The sequence below is a fragment of the Polypterus senegalus genome, chromosome 16, assembly GCF_016835505.1.
Source record: "Polypterus senegalus isolate Bchr_013 chromosome 16, ASM1683550v1, whole genome shotgun sequence".
Lineage (NCBI taxonomy): Eukaryota > Metazoa > Chordata > Cladistia > Polypteriformes > Polypteridae > Polypterus > Polypterus senegalus.
Window position 1 is genome coordinate 15,167,427 of NC_053169.1, and position 15,142 is coordinate 15,182,568.

Sequence of the window (15,142 nt, forward strand, 5' to 3'; positions counted from 1 at the left end):
AAAGTTAAATGCTTGTGTCATGAGCACGAGGCGGCTATGCAGTGTCTGCAACGCACGAGGCCATCCACCGTGCATAAGATACCTTACTGACATTGGCGGGCAAGGAGCCACCGATTCTTCCTCTGCCCAGTGCCACCACAAGCCTAGAGCCGCCCCTGAGTACTGCTGCAATAAATTATTTCATCGAAGGTCGCACACAATCACTGCGCCATGAAACTCATGTTTAATAACGTGCTTTAACTCCTATCATCATGAAAATTACATCACGTATACATCTCAGTATTTTAGTTATTCAGAGAGCTGTAATATCACAAATGTAATGGATTCTGTCGGAGGAAGAGAGCGGTTTAAGAAGCAAGTAGTGATTCACACACATAGAGCACATAGAAGATCAAATACAAAACAAAGCATTTAACGTGCTATACTTTAATTACGATGTGATTTGGGAAACTGGTTAATTTAAATGATTTTAAGATGAAGTTTATGATGTTCTACTTTAATGACAAAATAAACTACGTGATTAAAGTGGAAATGTCGAGATTGAAGTTGACATTTCGTGCTTTTTCCTCACCGTGTGCCTTTTTTCTCTGTACCCTAATAAGCTTTCATATGACACTCAGACAGTGGGCTACAACTCGGCTTTCCACAGCAACTTTGATATGCGACTTCTTTTTTATTTCCGACACGTGCGATTTTGTGAACGTGAGCTTTCAAGTTTCTCCAACACGCTATATCACCCGATCAACTTCCTTTTGTTGATTACACCACGGTTTCATTAAACAAATAGTATGTTTTTCCTTTGCCGCCATTTGGTATTCGCTGAAATTCTTATATTTTCCCCGTGCTTTTCCCATTGTCTTTTCACAGAAGGCTGAGTTTAAGGGCGATTTATGTTGATTTCTGGGAGGAGTTGGGGCGTTACATAAAGCGTGTGCACGAGAGTTACTTTTCACGCTGATCGGGAGCGTAAGAACGTGGAAGTTGGAGTACGCGCAGATTCCTGCATCTGGATTTTTCTGTGTGTAAGCACATTTCGGCTTTTGTGCTTACGCCATGTTATAGTGCGAGTTCTACGCACGGCGTAATACATGAGGCCCCAGGTGATCCAGAATCTTTAGTGATACACACAAAACCAACGCACACTCGTCGTCACTGCTTTAAAAGCAACAATAAACACCCAAGCGAATGAATTATCAAACTAAAGAGACGGGACTTCTGCTACATCATACACGTCAACATCCACGATAGTGCACAACAATGTCACTGTGGCCTGAGACAGAACAGCGCCTGTGTGTGTAAAACGGAAGTAATTCAGTTACAGCGGCGAAGTCAATCCATTATCCACGTGCCCTGTACAACAAACATACTACTCAACGTCAAGCTCAAGGATGTCGGCGTCGGCTCTCCTTTGTCTTTGAGAAGCGTGCCGCTGCCGGCCCCCTTTGACAAGCGTGCTCCACACGACACGAGCACGACATCTACTTGTGTGGAGCGTGTGGCTATTAAAACACTCGCTTGTATTGTTGTAAGCTAAATGATTTAACTTTTCTATTACATGTAACTTGAATAATTGTCCGAATAACTGAGTGCAGTTTGGGGTTCTTCAAATCCAGTATGATTAGTCTGTTTCAACGACTCACGTATTGCGATTCAATCCCTGCCTGACGAACTTCGACTCTGTGTTTTGTAGAAAGTCTCTTCTTTCCGCGCATTGGACTGGCGCTCTAGCCTGACATTTTTTTTCTGTCTTGCGCCTGCTACTTGCTGTCATTCCCCGTGACCCTGTTCTTGATACGCGGGTTTAGAATGCGGTGATCGGCATTTGGAGTTTTTTTTTTTTTGTTTTGTTTTTTCTGTCCACCCTGGCCATCGGACCTTACTTATTCTATGTTAATTAATGTTGACTTATGTTTATTTTTTATTGTGTCTTCTATTTTTCTATTCATTTTGTAAAGCACTTTGAGCTACATTTTTTTGTATGAATATGTGCTATATAAATAAATGTTGATTGATTGATTGATGAGAGCTAAAGCGCGTGCAGAAGGAACTCCGAGTCCAGCTCAGGGCGGTGAAGGTGCAGTACAGGAGAAAGCTGGAGCAGAAGTTGCAGAATAACAGCATGAAGGAAGTGTGGGATGGGATGAAGATCATCACTCGCTGCAGCTCAAAGCAGGTGCCTCCATCGAGAGAGACATTGAGAAAGCAAACCAAATGAACAACTTCTTTAATAGGTTTGACCACCCTAACCTACTCTCACCTCAGAGTATTGCACCCTTCACTCATCCTCCTTCTGATACCAGCATAGGTGAGACATCCCCACCCACAATTACAGCAGCACAGGTGAGCAGAGAGCTGAGGAGACTTCGTGCCAGCAAAGCAGTGGGTCCAGATGGAGTATCGCCATGACTGTTGAAGGCCTGTGCGCTGGAGCTGGGGAGTCCTCTACAGCACATCTTCAACCTGAGCCTGGAACAGGGGAGAGTGACGAGGCTTTGGAAAACATCTTGTATCACCCCAGTCCCAAAGGTATCACGTCCTGGTGAGCTGAATGACTTCCGGCCTGTTGCTCTGACGTCACATGTGATGAAGACCATGGAGCGGCTGCCGCTTCACCGCCTGAGGCCACAGGTCCACCACGCCCTCGACCCTCTGAAGTTCGCATGCCAGGAGAAGGTGGGAGCGGAGGATGCCATCATCTACATGCTACACTGATCCCTCTCCCACTTGGACAGAGACAGCGGTGCTGTAAGAATTATGTTTCTGGACTTCTCTAGCGCCTTCAGCGCCATCCAACCTCTGCTCCTTAGGGACAAACTGACATAGATGGGAGTAGACTCACACCTGGTGGCATGGATCGTGGACTATCTTACAGACAGACCTCAGTATGTGCGTCTTGGGAACTGCAGGTCTGACATTGTGGTCAGCAACACAAGAGCGCCGCAGGTGACTGTACTTTCTCCAGTCCTGTTCAGCCAACATACATCAGACTTCCAATACAACTCAGAGTTCTGCCACGAGCAAAAGTTCTCTGACGACACTGCTATCGTGGGCTGCATCAGGAGTGGGCAGGAGGAGGAGTACAGGAAACTAATCAAGGACTTTGTTAAATGGTGCGACACCAGTTGTTTTGGCTCATTTTGTATCTCATTATTGTTTGGCTGCTAATGAAGGAAAAAGAAACAATTAAGTGGTATGAGAGTTCAAGAGAAGTTAATTAGCAGCAAAAACAGGTCACTCGTTAAGAAAAGGGTTAGAATGAAAACCTGCAGCCACGGTGGTCCTCCAGGACCAGACTTGGTGACCCCTGATCTAAGGTGACCTTGGATTTTAGGCTTTGATGTTACCTTTTTGTAATGGGCGCATGTATTTTAAAATGGACTGAAGTAGGCCTCCGTTTAAACCACAGCATCTCGGACTCAAAACTTGATAAAAGGACTTTGTTAAATTAGGAACCTAATCAAGGACTTTGTTAAATGGTGCAACTCAAACCACCTACAACTGAACACCAGCAAAACAAAGGAGGCCCAGGCACTTGCTAGACCCTGTGATCATCAGAGGTGACTGTGCAGAGGGTACAGACCTGTAAGTACCTGGGAGTGCAGCTGGATGATAAATTGGACTGGACTGCCAATACTGATGATCTGTGCAAGAGAGGACAGAGCCGACTATACTTCATTAGAAGACTGGCGTCCTTCAACATCTTCAATAAGATACTGTAGATGTTCTACCAGACAGGTGTGACGAGCGCCCTCTTCTATGCAGTGGGGAAGGGCAGCATAAAGAGGGATGCCTCACGCATGGACAAACTGGTGAGGAAGGCAGGCTCTATTGTAGGCACGATGCTGGACAGTTTGACAGGAGTCTGCTCAGCGCCCATCGCTCTGCCACGGATGTCAATCATGGAGAATCCACTGCATCCACTGAACAGGATCATCTCCAGACAGAGGAGCAGCTTCAGCGACAGACTGCTGTCACCATCCTGCTCCACTGACAGACTGAGGAGACCCCACACTATGCGACTCCTCAATTCCACCCGGGGGGGTAAACGTTAACATTATACAAAGTTATTGTCTGTTATACCTGCATTGTTATCACTCTTTAATTTAATATTGTTCTTTATCAGTATGCTGCTGCCGGAGTATGGGAATTTCCCCTTGGGATTTATAAAGTATCTATCTATCTATCATATAGTGCATTTCTTCTATCTATCTATCTATCTATCTGAAGACATGCCAGTTTCTTTTCTTTCAGTTTGTTTACTGCTGGATTCTTTTTCTTTTATACTATTATTTGTCTTACTTTTAATTTTTATGCCATTCAATTTTACTGCCAGTGATGCTATACAGGGTGTCCATATAGTCCGTGTGCAATTTAAAATAGTTGTAACTTTGTAAATATATGTGATACAATTAGTAAAGAGGTTTAGAAAGCTTGATGTATCTAGCTTTTTTTTTTTGTCTTTAGAAGTTTTATTTTTGCTGTGTTTGGGAACTGAAAATCTACACGGGTCTGTTAAATGTGAAAGAGATTCGCCCAAAGTTAATGTGTGGTGTGCTTTGAGGAAAAAAATTGAGTCATCGGGCCATTCTTGTTTGATGGGCATGTTGTTAATGGTGAGAGCTATTTATTTAAAAATGCTGTAAAATGACTTTATTCCTTAATTTGAACAATTAGGACTGATAGACAATACCGTGTTTCAACAAGATGGTGCCCCTTGTCACTTTGCTTTGCACGTTTAACAGTTTCTACACGAGAAACTCGCTAACAGATGGATTGGAAGAGGTGGACCATTTTTTTGGCCTCCTCCACGTTCGCCAGATTTGACTCCATTGGATTTCTTTTTATGGGGACGTGTGAAGACGAATGTTTATTCAATGATAACTGATGTGATTGGTGGTATTACTGAAAATCAGCTTGAAAATGAACTACAGCATCGCAATGATGGTGGACATGTTGAAAATTAACAAGAACAATACAAAATGTAAGTGTTTCTTCTTTCTAATCCTTTTTTCAGATTCTATCACATATACTTACAAAGTTACAACTATTTTAAATTGCACACGGACTTTATGGACACCCTGTATTTCAACCTTGTATGTAAACCCAATGTAGGATTGCGCCTGGGGAAACTGGCTGTTTAGTTTATTCTTTTGTTTTTTTCATATGTAAAAAATGAAAGAATATATGTTGTGTTCTTGCACAATTGCTTGTTGTATGGTTTCCCATTGCAACCGTCATTATCGGGGTTATAAACGGCCGTAATAAATGATTTGTATTTTATACCCCTGGAAATGCTCTGGCCAGAATGATTAGTTAATTTTGAACCCACCTTTCCGTATTTTGAATGCCCTTGTCATTTTATATTTTAATTTTCATTGTTTCTCTTGGTCACCAAAACTTTAGACGGCCACGCCTCTTAAAAGGGAGGGTTTTTTGGAGGCGTGGTTTTCTTTGGCCGGTGAGAGATTCCCGCGTCTCCCCGATCTTTTCGCAAGCCTTCGAGAAACAAACGAAAGAACTCGGAGAGGGATTAGTGAGAAACGCACGTGTGAGACTCCCACTGTTCGTTATCGAGAAACCGTGCCCTTTTTGTCAACATGCGGCCGTAATCGGGGGCGACTGGCATCCCTTCCAGGCTTTCTTTCTTGCCTGTATGCCCCCGTATTTAACGTTGCGTCATATTCCGGATGACCGAATAACAATCTCATGTGCGTCATTCAGGACGTACTGTAGTTTGCATTCTCCATCCGTGGTGTACTTTGCTAATTTAATATCCTTCCGGATGTTTCACGCGTGTCTGTTTAAAGTTAACCGACGCCTCTAATTTGGGCCGACGGGAGTGCGCTTGCTTGTGTAACCCAGCGCGTCCTTCTGCGCTCTTAAAATTAAACGGCGATGCCTCGCGGGAAAACATTTTTGGTTTCTAGGAGAACTACTTCTATGAAGGCGGATAGATAGAATATTTATTTATTTTCAGTAAATAAATTATAACAGATTTGTGGAATTCCAATAGGTTCAGGATCTTCAATGGTCCTTGCTGCGCAATAGCACTGTTTGGATTTTCTTTATATGTTAGTATCCTGCCAGCGTACTGGAATTGAAGATCTCTGTTTTCTGCAGATTTTAGAAACATTTTCAAAGCCCAAGGACCCAATTTCATATGCAAATGACTTTATCCAAACTTAAATGTTCTTTGTCAAGCCACTCAACCCAGGAAAGTGCCATTATGGGACCGTTATTTTTAAGAGTGTTTCGGGTCCTGCGATTGAATCCTGTATTATAGGTTTTTATTATTTTTTTTTTGTTTGACAAATAAGAATGCAGTGTTCAGGTAATGGCTGGAGGATTACTTCATTATTTATTAATCTGCCCAGGTATCCGCTCACACAATTTGGGCCACAGACAGGCAGACATTATCCCCCAGAGGTTTGGAGCATGCGCTGATAGAGCGTTGCCGCACCCAACAAACCCGAGCGCAGCGGGTGGACACTTCAACACCACACTGGAACGGTGTGTGTGTGGTTTTTTTTTTTGGTTTTTTGGGTGCCAATCCTGCCACCAACTCCCAAGTTTTCCCGGTAAATTGGAGGAGTGGCTTGCAGGGCTCCACGCAAATTAACGTCATATCCAGCCTTACTTATGGACCCACCGTTCTGTCGTTTACGAGATTCGAACCGGTAACCTTCTGTTTTTTTTTTTTTTTTTTTTTTGATGGCCGGCGCAGATCCCTAGCCTCACTCCGGGTAGCACTGGGTGCAAAGCTGGAATCAGCCATGCGTGAGGAACATCTTGGTCATGTAGCACACGAGCGAACTGCACCAGTTAAAAGTTGACCCAGTGGCTCAAGTGCCAGGCCGTGGGGTGTTGTGGTTGAGACTTTGGACTTCAGACCCTGAAGTTGTGGGTTCAGATCCTACCACTGACCTAGTGGGACCCTGAGCAGGTCACTTCACCTGCCTGTGCCCTAACCAATCGTATCTCTCAAATGTAGGTCGCCTTAAAAGACATCAGACAAATAATTTTTAATAATAAATTGATTAACTTTAAGTTAAATTAGGCCCCGTCACGTGACATTAAAAATATTTTTGAAAATAACTTTTCAGTGGGTTGGAAATGAAAATAACTTTGCATATAATCACGTCGAACTTATACAACTAAACTAGGAGAGAAAAGGGGAAAAAATATAAAAAAAAGAAAGCAGGAACAAAAAGAGAGAAAACAGAATTAAACTCCCCAATCAATACATACATAATAAATTACACTTTTAAAATGACCACCATCAAGATTAGTCACGTCAAATGTCGCAGTAGACACAATTAAGCTTTATGGAGTTGAGGGAATGATAACACCATTAACCTTGTCATTCCGATGTCAGATAGGCAAGCGTGTTGATAATAAAGCCGTGAGACACAACTACCGCCCATAGTGACAGCGCGACCGCCACCACGTGCACTCTTAAAAGTTCAGGTCTTTCCAGTCTTTGTGGTGTCTCGACACGGTTTTTCTCATCCCAGTGTTTTCCCGATCTAACACATGGGGTGAGTGGGGGTGCCCCTCGGTAAATCAAGAGCGATTGTCAAAGAGGAGGGTTGGGTCCCTTGGGGTCCCTCTCGATGCGCGATCATCAATGCTTTTTACTCCTTGGTAAATCGATCAAGATCGTCATGGCGGAAGTTTTTTGGGTTCTTCCAGGATCGGCCGCCATCCGTCTGAGGTGCTGTCGATCTGAAGGTTGCACGGTCGTCGGAGCTGGTTTTTTTTGGGGGTCGTCTGGTCCCACAGATTGCGAAACGCTACCATAGAGGGTCCATTTTTGGTTCCCAAAAGACCCATACGCATGAAGGTTCCAGTATTTATTTCGGGCTCCATACGTCAGTAAAGAAAGAGGACTTGACGGTAACAGATCTGTGACATGCCAATGACTTTAAGGACTTTAGTCCTCTAGTGTTTTAATGTTTTGTGTTCTCCTGGGTAGCGCACCATACATTAAAGCTTTCAGGTTTGGGTTTTCTTGTTTTACATATCAGGAAGTTTTTCAAAGCACAAAGAAAGCTGTTGATTTTTTTTCTCCTATTCTAAGACCGCCGTCAAAATGTTTTGTGGACCTGAGCAGATCGACTTCACTGAAACCTTCAACTTCTGTAGCTGCGTTTACCCTAAATGACCAAAATTTCTGAAGCTTCAGTTTGCTTCGTGGGATTCTGGCAATAGTGTGACAATGTTGAAATCATTCCACAGACCAACTATCTTCGCTTTAGTAAAAGTTCAAGGCAAAACGGTTCACACAAAAAAAAGAGAAAATGTTGGTATTGCAAAGTGAAGTCCTTCTTTTAAACAAGAAAATTAAGACAATTATTTTTCATGAATCTTGAAGAAAATGCTGTTTATGACTTTTATCTGCTTTCATTTCTCTAAGCTTGTTCCTACAGTCAAATCATTTCTAACGGTCATAAAACTGTATGCCATCCCATGTAAACTGTAAAGGAGTCTATCAGTCCATGCTGGCAATGAGACGAATTCCAGACTGACTCGCTCTATTACGGGTATAACCAAGAAGGTTCTGTTTCACGTTAGCTAGAGGGGTTAAAGGCTGTACCATTATCTATAGTTATGAAAGAAAATTCCATTCTATTCATCTGACCATCCATCCATTATCCAACCTGCTATATCCTAACTACAGAGTCACAGTGGGGTCTGCTGGAGCCAATCGCCAGCACAGGACGCAAGGCAGGAAACAAACCCTGGGCAGGGCACACATACCCCCACACCAAACACACACTAGGGACGATTTAGGATCACCAATGCATCTAACCTGCATGTCTTTGGACTGTGAGAGGAAATCCATGCAGACACCGGGAGAACATGCAAACTCCACTTAGGGAGGACCCGGGAAGCGAACCCAGACGGGTCTCCTTACTGTGAGGCAGCTGAAGTAGCTGCAGCCTTTCATTATTCCGTGTTATCTGCCTGGGTATCCATTCCACTCATTGTTAAATGACATTAAGATACAATTAAGGGGGCAAACTACAGATAAAGGGAAAGTTAAACGCAAGAGTGTTAAGCATGTAAAGCTATGATATACATTCAAATATTTCTAAATGTCTTATAAATAGGAACATCACAATGCTGTACTTTTTTTCTCAATGTAGAAAAAAGAAAGAAGAACAAGATCAGCCAATGAAATGAGATCAACCAGAGGTAAAATGACTGGCAAACTGTGAAACTGATTTGAACAAAAACCTGCAGCCATCCAAGGGATGGAGTTTGAGAGCCGAAGTTGACCACACCTTAAAGATTTTTGTTTTGGCCCAACATTTTTCAAAGCCCAAAGAACGCTTCACAGAGTGAACTATAGCTCGGGGATCCTGGCAACCCAGTAAAGTGTTATTTTAGAGCCAGTATTTTCAAGCTCTTTCGTCCTTACTGGTAAGTCTTGCCAATTGAAAAGGCGCTATATAAATATTTATTATTATTAGTCCCGGTGTAATCAGGGGGCCGCGGTCTCATCTCTGCTTTCAATTTTGAACGTCGCCCTCCGCTAATTATAAGTGCCTCTCAGATCTTGCGGCAAGGCGTATTTGTCCAGCTGCCCAATCCGATGTTTAAATGAGGACGAATCGCGAATGCAGCTGCCAAAGGGTCTCTTCGTAGTATTGAACCCCTTTCTATTTTACAAACTGTGCGGAAAGTATAATATGATATTCTAAAGATGGTTTACAAAACACAAAGCAGATATCCCAGTAAGTTGGCAATGCGCAATTTGTAGATAAGCCGTGTTGTGTGTGTGTGTGTGCGCGCGCGTGTTTGTGTGTGTCAGTCTGCGGACCGCGCGACTTGCTGTGCGGTTGACGTCTGGGTAGCCGCGAAGCTCCGAAACTGCAAAACGAGTCGTCGGGAGATTCGTTAAATCTCATAACGAGATCGCTACCCTCTTATTAAAGTGAGAGCCGAAGAGCAGGACCGGCACTCGGACGAGCTGCGCCGACGAGGCTACTGACTTCCCCTATCAGTGTATTTGAGTGAGTGAGTGAGTGAGTGGGAGGGTCAAACTCGATGACTAATAAGGAGAGGAAGCCAAGCGAGGGAGCCCATTCTTACTTTTTGATTTGCAGACGACTTTTGAATCACTGCTGCCGGCTAAACATTATGCACGTTTGCTCTTGGATTATAATAAAAGGCAAAGTTTGATTCTGAATGTGAGTATGAATTACTTGAGTAGAATGACGCTTTTTAAAATATGGTTTAACTTAAAACCTTGTAGTGTAACAAATCTTCATAAAAGGCATACCTTTATATTACAAAGAAGGTTTGCAGGTGTAATGGTATATATGGTTTAACCTAAAGTACTTTTAAAGAAGAGTTTTCTTACGTTTATAAAAGAAAAACTTTCTGTGTGATTTACTTTAATAGAATGACGCCTTTTAAAAGTGTTATCACCTAAAACCTTAAAGTGCGTGCCTTTTAGCAGAGCTTCATTACCTTTATATAATAAAGCTTGCAGCTTTAATGGTATATGGTTTAACCTAAAATCTTGTAGAAGAGTTTTATTGCCTTTATGTGATAAAGTTTGCAGTTGTAATATATTTTCTTTAACCTACAGTCTTGTAGTGTATGTCTTTTATAAGGGTTTTATTACCTTTTATACAACAAAGGAAGTTTCAGGTGTAATATGGCTATTCCATGTAAAACATACATTTGCTTAGTTCTAATGCAGTATAGTTTGCTAATGGCTATCATTGCATTATGTGCTAATTGGCTGTTTGGAATTTTAGTAAAACATTTTATTCTAGAATTCCTTATGACAAGAAAAAGGATTTGTGTGTTTTGGTACTAACAAACCTGCATATTATAATTGTAAAAGTGATATACCGGTGAAATTTTGCATCAAGACAGTTGCTGGGGGGGCGCTATGTATGGCAATCTTTAGGTTGGAAGCATACACTGATAGCAATCTTGAAACGTGTTTTAAATTCAGTAAATGCAAGTTCTACGACACTTAGAGGGTCTAATCAGTGTGATTTGCGTATTGCTCATAACTGCGTCAGTCAATGCTCATGTATTTATATTTTTCAAAAATAGTGCGGGCGGGCGCACGTTAAAAAAAAAAGTTGCCGGACGCGCCGCTATCGCTTTATGTGTGGCGCTGTGGGATTACCGAATAACACACCCGCCTTGACCCCCATTCCCCACCATTCCCCTACCGATCTCGGGTGTTGTGTAGGCATTTGGAGGTGGCGGCATTTAACACCGTTGGGCAGGACGCCAGGCCAACCCGTGACAAGTACAACAACACCGGGCTGACGGCGAGGCGACTTGCAACATTTAAGATACAATTGCTACTATTAATTAATTAATTTATTTATATATTTTGTTTCCTTCCCCGAATGAAGCACAGGCAGGTGAATTGACTTGCTCAGAGTCACACAGTGTCAGTAGCGGGATTTAAACCTACAATTTTAGGTCGTTTAGCCCAAAGCCCTAATCACCACGCCACACTGCCTTCCACGAAAGTAACGAACATGAATCTGTAAGTTCCATATATGTCATCTCTCATTTTGAATTAAAAAAAAAAAAAAAAAAAAAAAAACGGAATATCAAAAGGAAGACATCGATACTGCCATGTATTTACTTAGTAAAGGGGAAATGTACGTGTTAGGTTAAAAGCTGGCGCTTCAGTTCAGATTGATTTCAGCGAGGAATAATTAGCTAAAAAGGAAACTTATCCTTGGCCGGGGTAGGATGGTTAGACACGTTATTGGAATTTTTTGGCTTCTTTCCACATGAGCCCCCCATGTTAGGCTGGAGACTTCACGTGATCCTGCTAATCACCATTTATTAATGGGATCGGGTTTACACAGAGGAACTGAGACGGATTATATCACAGCGTGTTCGCGTTTCAGGTTCAAGTTCACCAGGCAGGTCAACAACTTCTGCATGTGACAAACTCGGCCAGACGGAGGATGACTAGGAATGACTGATAGCTTTTCAAGTTTGAACCGTGCTAAATTTGGTTAAGGGATTATTATTATTATTATTATTATTATAGTTGCGCAGTACTGCGGTTATTAAAGTGAAACTCGAAGTAAGTTTAAATCCATTGTTCTCTTTCAGCCGCAGGCGGCGTAGTGGTTAGCGTTGATGCCTCCGATCTTTTAAACACTGGGATCGCGGACCGCATCTGCAAGGGGTCCCGAGGGGGTTATGTTAGACGATAACTGCTAAAGAACTCGGTTTTACAGGTGAAAACACGGGTACCGATAAGTGATTATATTACAAATGCGATTCAAAGCCGAATTTAAATGTGCTGCAAATCAAGACGCATCCTGAAATCGGAACAGCCTCCTCATTTTAATATATGGGAATAAATTCCTATCACACTTAAAAATATTGGTCCATTTAATGGTACTTCACTGGGTTGTGTGTGGTTCCTCGCTTGACACTGAACCATTTCATACTGCGAGCGAGTTCTTTGCGTATTAATTTGTTCTATGGGCTTTGAAAAGGTTCATAATATGTGCACAAAATCCGTTTTCATTTCCGTATCTTTAATGTACAGCAAAGTAATCTATCTAGCAGGATACAACAGCGGAAGAAGACTTCGACCGTGTTACTGTATGCACTAAGAGGTCTTTTAAAATCAGGAATCCAGTTCATAAATTTATTGTTTTCTATTCATAAGAATGTATGGAACCTGTTACAGATCTAAATAAAAAGTTTCAGTTTTGGAACCTTCAGTGTCGATTGGGGTTTTTGGGAACCAAAAATGGTTTCCCCATGCAAGGCCGGCTAGGTGCATAGTACGAGTAGGGATGGGTGCCATGCCCTGGGGGGCGCCAAAGCGTTGTTTCACATGCGATCGCGTCGATCCCTACGGGGGACTAACAGCTTGTCGTTTTCAAATGCAATCGAGTCAAGGGGGTGTCAAAGCGGTCCAGGGACCCCCAAACCGATATCAATTACGGATCTAAAAAGGGAGTCGTATCTTTTTTTTTTTCGCTTGCAATCATCTCTGTCTATAGGGGTGCAGTGTACCCTTAAGCCGGCCCTGCCCCAATGGCATCGACCTTAACAATCACTCTTGACACTTATTTTCAAATGTATACTAACAAGAAATAGTAAAAGTTGCAACGGCGTCCTCGGTCGTTGTCTTTCTGTCTTCCTCTCAGCAAGAGGGACTCGGCATGAACTATTAAATAATAAAAAATCGTGCATTATTGTTTCATCAGGGCTTAGTTCTATTGCATTATTTCCTCACATTTTATTTCATCATGCGTGCGCACAACATGCCACATGTAACGCTAAGTGCTCTTTGATAGTAAAGATAGGCAGGTGGACAATAGCTTCTGTTTTTTAAATTCCCAAAATACAGGAATTTGCTTTTACAAAGTATGTCGTCAGATTATTTCAGATGTATCGTCAGGTATACAAAGCACACTGGAATTCATATTTGCACATGGCGATTCTAAATTGGCTCTGATGTTTGTGTGTTCGTCCTGCGATAGACTAGGGCCCTGTCCAGGGTTTCTTCGTGCCATGTGCCCAGTGCTGACTGGGACAGGCTCCAGCTGACCGCCCCACAGCCCTGGAAAATGACTGACTGACGCAGCAACTGTACTGGATTCCGAATCTCAATTCAACGGTTCCATAAAAATAACCTCACAAAATATAATCACTAGTAATGAGGGAGATAAGTTTCGCTTCTCGTACCGCCTCGCGAAGTTTACGCTAAAATTCATTGCACATTTTTTTTTTATCCAAAGCGGTTGATTTGAAAAAATAAAATAAAATAAAACACACGCTACAGCCACGATCTTCCGATTTCACCTTTACATGCGGCGCGCTGTCCTCCCATCAGCCTCCGCGCAATTCTTATGCCTGATGGGAATTGTAGTCTCTGTGTCGGCACTATTAAAAGGCGCCGTTTTGTTGAATAAAAGTTTGCATGTACTTCCCGATTCAATGGTGAATCTTTCTGGCGTGCTGAATGGGGCGTGGCGCTCCTGGATTATGGGTGGAGTTAAACATTTTATTACGTGAAGGAGATCCCGTTTTTAACTCAGCCCGTGTTTTAAAGCGCACCATTACACAAACAGGCAAGAGGCGGTGCTGTCCACTGGAGGGCGAGCTCGCGCCCTTGAATACCGGGTCTCCCCCATTTCCACTTCCATTTAAATGGAAGTTTGGTGACGCTGAAAATATTCGTCACACAGTTAACTTCAGATTCTGATTCGATTATGTTGAAAATGTCAAGACGATTTTAGCATGGCGTGTTTGTGGAAACTGCTGTGTAAAGATAAGTTCTGAAACAACTGCCTTGTGTTTTCTCTAAACAGGTTGCATTGTGCTTGCCTTTTTACGAGGTCAATTGTTTCTGGTCCAGCACTTGTCTCCATACACTTCAGAAACAGTCTGGCTTATGTCCAATGACAGCTGCCTTTAGAATTTTATTTATTTAAGCAGAATATTTTTGCACTCTTCTCAGTTTAGTCACAGGACCAGGTGTATTGATTTGATTTTGGAGACGTATGGTAGTTTTTGGTGGTGGGGGGTCGTGGGGGTGGGCTCAAGCCCATCTTAACAAGCACAGGGTGCAATGCAGGAACACACACTGGAGACAATTTAGCATCTCCAGTTTACCACCTGCATTGGACAATGGCAGCAAATTCACAGAGACACAGGGAGAACATGAAAACTCACACAAACAGCACAAACATACAGGCAGAAACTGTAATCCGAGGTGGGAATGTCATAATCCCATTGTGTGTGAGGTGCGTTAACAAACGAAAGGGTGATCACTGTGCCACCAAGCCTCCCATGAGCAGTTTTTGAGATGCTTAATTCACATTCTGTAAGAAATGAATAAATGATGATAACGGACAGCTCGTTTGCCCCACCGGAATGCATGCTGGGTGATGATGAGAAAGAAATAAACACGCCCACACCTCGATCTGTAAAAGTCGAAGTGCACACTGGCAATAAGCCACCTCATGTGCCAATCTGTCTGTCTGCGCAGCACGTCTACTTCATTTGACTCGACGCGTTTAGTTTCGAGTTAAATAATACTGAAGGTGGTTTACTTGATAGAATTTCCAGTTTATTATCCACAGTAAATATTATGTCTGTTAATACTCTTGATTGTTTA

General features: G+C 42.6%; 1 protein-coding gene across 2 annotated transcripts in view; it reads left to right on the plus strand.

Moving 5' to 3' along the window:
• Positions 1 to 9,777: 9,777 nt before the first annotated feature.
• The window catches only part of LOC120516453 (collagen alpha-1(XIX) chain), a 478,053-nt gene continuing 472,688 nt past the window's right edge, over positions 9,778 to 15,142 (plus strand). For both annotated transcript variants that reach the window (XM_039738131.1, XM_039738132.1), the window contains exon 1: positions 9,778 to 10,196. The gene's annotated coding sequence lies outside the window, so the exon portion shown is untranslated. The remainder of the gene's footprint in view (positions 10,197 to 15,142) is intronic.